Raw genomic sequence first — 6,236 nt, 5'->3', positions numbered from 1 at the left:
ATTTTATCCTCCTTGTTGAATTTAAGAGAAACAGACGCAGCACGCAACAGGAACAAGAGCTTCAGAATGCGACAATTGTGAGATTCAAACAACATCAGCTTGAGAAAGACCAACCGGAGCATGGGTTCCACTGGGTCCTTCCTTATGTTAAAAAAAAAATGAAAAACTAGTACAGATAAGTCCTGTAGCAGAGATGAGAGATCCGATAGCCAGCTGCAAGTAACAACCATGCACGCACACATACAGTACACCTCTGATCCAGCCACAGATCCAAGGGTCGAGTGATTAGTTATTTTTCTAATTACATCTAACACAATAACATTAAACCACATAGAAGCAGGCCTCTTTATTTGCCTCTATTTCTCTTTATCTTACTGCCTATATCACACAGAAAGCAAGATTTTATGTTATTATGTTGGATGTCATTAGAAAAATGACAAATTATTTGCCCCTGGGGTCTGTGGTTGGAGCTGAGGTGTGTGTGTGTGTGTGTGTGTGTGTGTGCATGCATGCATAACTGTGTCTTGCAGCTGGCTGTTGGCTCCCTCATCTCTTCAACAGGACTTACCTATACTAGTCATTTAATTTATTAACACCAAGAAAGAGGTCTGCAACTCAACAGAACACAAGCGCACAGCTCAGCGAATGAGACAAATGATGATTAATAAAAATAAATAACTAAATTTAACACATTGAGAAGCGAAATGACACATGAGCACTGCTGTGTGCAGTCTCTACAGCAAAAAGAACACTTCTCTCTCCTTCTCTCCCGACCAACTGAGCTCGCCCAAACCAGTCATTTTTGGCCTCGGGTTCAAATCATGAATTCTAATTGGAACTATAATACCAAACAAATCAAACTATGACTTCATTCATACTGTACACTACAAGGCAGTAACAAACATCAGCAGTGGTAACAGTAGCAAACTCATTAAAATATCAGTTGCTTCAAGTGTTACCTGCGTTCGCATCATGCGGTCCCTAGGACCACCTCCTCTGTCAGATGCCAAGTTGAACCATCTGATTACATGTTTATTGATGTCCATGTCTGACGCTTGCTTTGCCACATGACTTTTGCATACAGCACCTATACAAACAACATTCATAGCAAATTAATGCAAGCACCATAAGGGACACATATTAAGTCCACAGTGGACAACACTGTTAAATACAGATGCTATGTGCAAAATCTGAGGTACATCTTTCACTTTTTCATAAAAGTATGAAACTTGGTACAGTTGTACAATTTGAGGACCTGAACATTTTCAGATATGGAGCCATTGCAGAATTGCTTTGTAGTTGCCTTGGTAACTTTTCATTTTCAACACCGTATAATTATGTATTTTGCATTATCTCCTGAACCAAACATAACGGAGAAAAGGTGATGTCTACCCCTGTGTTCTAATGGTCAAGGATTACAGTGACCCAACATGTGACATCATAAACTGTTCAAGTAAACAGCTAAAGGTGAATTCAGAGACATTATGACATGGAACTTGACTTAAAAAGCGTGAAACTTGGCACAGTTATACAGTTTAGGGCCTTGAACATTTTTTTAGATATGAAGCCATTGCAGAATTGCCTTCTGGTTGCCATGGCAGCCATATTACTTGTAGCCATAACCGAATTAGGTGTTTTGCGTCATATCTCCTGACCCAAACATAGTGACACAGAAAAAGAGATGTCTAGCCCCATGTTTTGATGGTCAAGGATTAAAGATTAAATGCAACACCATAAGCTGCTGAACAGTTAATGATGAATTCAGTTTTATGAGCAACATTGTAACATCTTTTTTCATGGTTTAAACTTTTTTCTAATGATATGTTTATGCATTCTGTACTCACGTGCAAGTACTGCCTTTATCGCCATTTGTCTAAAGGCCATCTTGCCGTTTGCGCTCTTCCAACTGATTTTCTTGGCCACACTATCACAGAACATGTGTGACAGGATGTTCCAGGTAACGCGCTTGGTGTCCTGTCCTCCAATGGAACCCAGGACCCAAATGTGGGGTAATGAAAAATGAAGACAAATTATAACTGTAAATTAACTATACTGTCATTTTCATAATTTGAATGACTTTAAGCAACGGGGGGAGGACAGAGAGAGAGGGGTAGCCAAAGGAATCAAATGCCAAAATTAGCTGTACATCAATCTACAAGTAAAACAGAGGAATTGGTACTCAGCATTTGATTTGGGTGACTGAAAGTGTAGATATACTGAAAAAAAGGAATAGGCATGAAAAAGCATCTCTCAAACACTAAGTCAAAATCTGTATGTCACATCATCAATTGAAATGTCAACTGTCATTATCCCAAGGACTGCTGAGTAAGCATGTGTGAAAATTGTGTGAATAACGTTAAAAATGACTAATGACTACAGTTTTGAAAAGTCCCCCCAACTGTGGCTTTGGTGAAAAACGTCAGCGCATAATAACACTGCAGTCAAAGAGAGATGAATGGCACTTTGGTGCTTTGTGACAAAATTTCAAAAACAAGGTCCTGTACCTAGAATAGTTACATTGTCTGAAAAGTGCACAAAATTTCTCCTCTTTTATGTATAAATTATATATGTGAGGTTGAAAGTTATAGATCAGAGTATAATTTGTTTAAAATATTTCTGAACAATTTCACAATTCCTCCATGTGAATGTGAAATAAAAGGGTTTCAAAGTGCAGATTCAGCAGAGGATGGTTCTCAGCGTTCACAGTAAGAGTGAAGAAAACGATAATCACAATGTTAAACTTATGGTAGCTCTAATGGTTAAAATGTAAGTAGGACAAATGAGTTCATACCAAGTTCTTTTTCTGTGAGGAATTGCGTGGTTCTTTCAGCCACTCTTCGAAGTTTTCCACCTCCTCCAGTGAACCAAAGGGAAACTGAATGCCTTCAGGTACTTCTGTTGGACATTCATCAACCATCCTCCCAGGAATTAAGTTGACCATTGCAATCAGTTGTGTTAGCTGATGCTTCATGTGTTCAAGCAGTTTCAGGATGTGAAGTTCAGCAGCTGACATAGAGAAAAAAAGCATACCAACACATAAATGTTATGTCTTTAGGGTCAAACATTTTCTCTCTGTAAAGGACTAAATGATGTGCCAGTGATTAAAAACTAAAGGTTGGCAATGAGAAGCAAGTGTTTGTGGAGAAGTGTCTGTATTTGGTTTTCTGTCATGTCATGTGTGTTTAACAATATTTCAGGCAATAACCATGATGATGATGATGATGGCAAGTATACGTTTATCTGCAAAGACAATCGTCCTGGGCTACTTGCTTATTGTCCCACACTAACACAACATTATCTAAAGAGGAATGCTATATCTGCAACTGACAGAAGTAATTATCATCATGGCCAAAACATAAAAGTTGATGTGCAAGTAGGAATTACAGTTGTGGACACCTACCAGAGCAAGGTATCTGCTCTATTCCTGATCGCCCCACTCTAAAAGATGGCCTGAAGAGTTCAGGAGTGTCTTGAGACCACAAGGATGACTGTGAGTGGGATGCAGAGAATGAAGATGGCTGAGAAGACGGCACTGGACATGACGATGATGATGACCGACGAGAAGACAATCCTGGGCATGTCGATGACCGATGACTAGATGACCCTGGGCGTGCTGATGACCTACGAGGAGATGACCCTGGGTGTGCTGATGATCGACGAGGAGATGACCCTGGGCGTGTTGATGACCGACGAGGAGATGACCCTGGCCGTGCTGATGACCGACGAGGAGATGACCCTGGACGTGCTGATGATCGACGAGGAGATGACCCTGGGCGTGTTGATGACCGACGAGGAGATGACCCTGGACGTGCTGATGATCGACGAGGAGATGACCCTGGACGTGTTGATGACCGATGAGGGTTTGGAATGGGGCTCAGAGATGACCAATGAGAAGGTGAAACTGGGCATCTTGATATGGGGTTTATAGAAGAGAGATATGAAGAACCAGTAGCTTAAAAGAATAACTGACCCAAACTTACAAATCTCTGGTTTTTGTAACAATACACATAAACAATAGTCATCTTTCATTTACCTTGGTGATGATGCCTGAGGAGATGATTCTGGTGGCATTAGTGATGGTACTGACTCATTAAGTGATGATGACCTGCGAGGAGATGACACGGGTGGTGGTGGAGGTGATAGTGATGACTCATGAAGTGATGATCGGTAAGGAGGTGGCACTGGTGGCGCAGAGTATGACAAGGACTGCTGAGTTTCACTTGACTTGGATTTTGATGGCTGTCGTGATCAGGCCTGGTTGTTTTGAGGAACCTCTTCCTGGTCATTTTCAGAATCTGTTTCACCAAAGCGGTGGCTATTCATGCAAACAAAATATGCATTAATGCCAAAGAACATGTCTAATTTGAACGATAAATCTGACTGCTATTCAGACTTACATAGGTTTACATTTCCTCTTAAACCGCTGTACTGCCTCCTCCTCCCCATGATCAGTGTCAAGCTCAGATGTTTGACAAGTGAAGGATTTCTTCATCGCCCGCCAAGCTGACATATAATCATCTAAAAAAAAAAAAAAATTTTTTTTTACAGTTTTAACATTAAGGACCATGACCAATTTGTTTCTCTCCACATGAGCATGCCTCTTATTACTGCATGTGTGCATGTATATCTCATGTGATTGCATATATTTTTTAGTTATGTAAACTAATCAAGTCAAAATTAATTAATTCTAAATAATTACCTCAAGTTGTACTTAATAAAGCTATTGTTGGGGGAAAAAAATAGAAAAAAAAATATTTACCACATGTCTTTAGCACTCTGACATCATGTTTGGTCCAGTGTTGGCTTGGCTACTCTGCAGATCTCGCAGCTTTGTGGATTTTTTCATCACTTTTATAGGATGGCCAGTATGTTGCTCCATTGTTGTACCAAGACTGTGGCACCACAGACACAGACTTTTGCTCATCTAAAAACTGTACTACATGAAACATCCTGTAATTGAAGAAAATTGGTATGGGAAAAATAAAACAAGAAAGCACATTCCATTGGTACACAACATCAAATTCTGGATGCCAGCTAACACTAATAATGTCATAAGTGTAATTGTTCTGCCATTTTAAACAAATGTGCATATATACACTGACACGGATTGTTCTTCTAAATCCTTAATCACAGACTGCTTACATCCCATCATATATTAAGATCACACTGAACTATCTTAATTACTGTTTCAATGCAGTAAAGGCATGACCACAAAACCCCCCTTATGAGGGAGAGCTATGCACTTTTTTGTAACATCTGACACATTTGCATACTTGATTTGGCCTGATGCTTGAGAGACACAGAATATATTTAGGAAGTCAGACTTGAATGGGTATTTAAAGAAGAGCGACCTTTCTGAGAAGACCTTGTATACTATGTATACTCCGTCAGTACACTTAACAATGTTGTTAATCACACCAACATCATCTCCAATGAAAAAGATGTTGTTCCCCGTTGAGATTTTCATTGTCCATTTGTCAGTATCTAACTGACTGTACTGTCCTTGTACATTAAGTCCATCTGGAATTGGTCCATCAAAGTGCTGTTTTTTTTAAAGAACTTGATGCCATATCAGAAGCCCCAACAGTACTTGCACCAGAAGACCCAAAAGGAGTTTGTTCAGACAGTCTTCGAATGATCTGAGCAAGAGGGCGATCTGGTTTTCTAACTAGTCTCTTTATCTTTTGGAGCTGGTTTTCATAGGGAAATGCTGAAATGCGATCCAGACAACCAAACTGCTGTACATCCATTGGAAGATGAACTAAACCATGCACATTGTACACAATAGCATCTTTGCCATATATCTCACCAAAATGTGATACAAAAGTTTTAAGTAGTGTCTGAGCGTATTGACAGTAGGACACTGAGAGGTCTGCATTGATTAAAATAGCAATGGCAGTGGACAACAACATGAAGTTGTTATAGATATTACTTGCCAAATATGAAGACAGAAGGACAGGGCCAGTATACAATAGAAATTGTCTAAATTCAGTGGCCTTCCACCGGTCTATTTCTCTAAACGATCGTGGTTTCCGTGCAAATTCCACAGGAATATGAGGTCGCAGCTCTTTCATACGATCAGACATTTGGTTTACAACATTTGCAGGTAAACGAACATTGAGAGAACCTCTGAGCCACATTAGCAACAACTTCCTAACAACACCCAAACAAACTAAATGCATATAGTCCATTGGAAACTGTGACACCATGCCAACATTTGAACCATGAAAAGGATT

The 6,236-nt window shown here is 39.8% G+C and overlaps 1 long non-coding RNA gene across 1 annotated transcript; it reads right to left on the bottom strand.

Annotated features, from left to right (window-relative positions):
* Window positions 1-2,796: 2,796 nt before the first annotated feature.
* LOC144462833 (uncharacterized) lies at window positions 2,797-4,312 on the bottom strand. The gene is made up of 3 exons (XR_013491022.1): window positions 4,034-4,312; window positions 3,401-3,909; window positions 2,797-3,006 (listed from the first exon to the last, which is right to left on the bottom strand). It is a non-coding gene; the product is annotated as an uncharacterized LOC144462833 (long non-coding RNA).
* Window positions 4,313-6,236: the final 1,924 nt, after the last annotated feature.

Source organism: Epinephelus lanceolatus, chromosome 4 (genome assembly GCF_041903045.1).
Source record: "Epinephelus lanceolatus isolate andai-2023 chromosome 4, ASM4190304v1, whole genome shotgun sequence".
In the NCBI taxonomy this organism is placed as follows: Eukaryota; Metazoa; Chordata; class Actinopteri; order Perciformes; family Serranidae; genus Epinephelus; species Epinephelus lanceolatus.
Note: the sequence above shows the minus strand (reverse complement) of the source record. Positions and strands in the feature narration are given on the sequence as shown.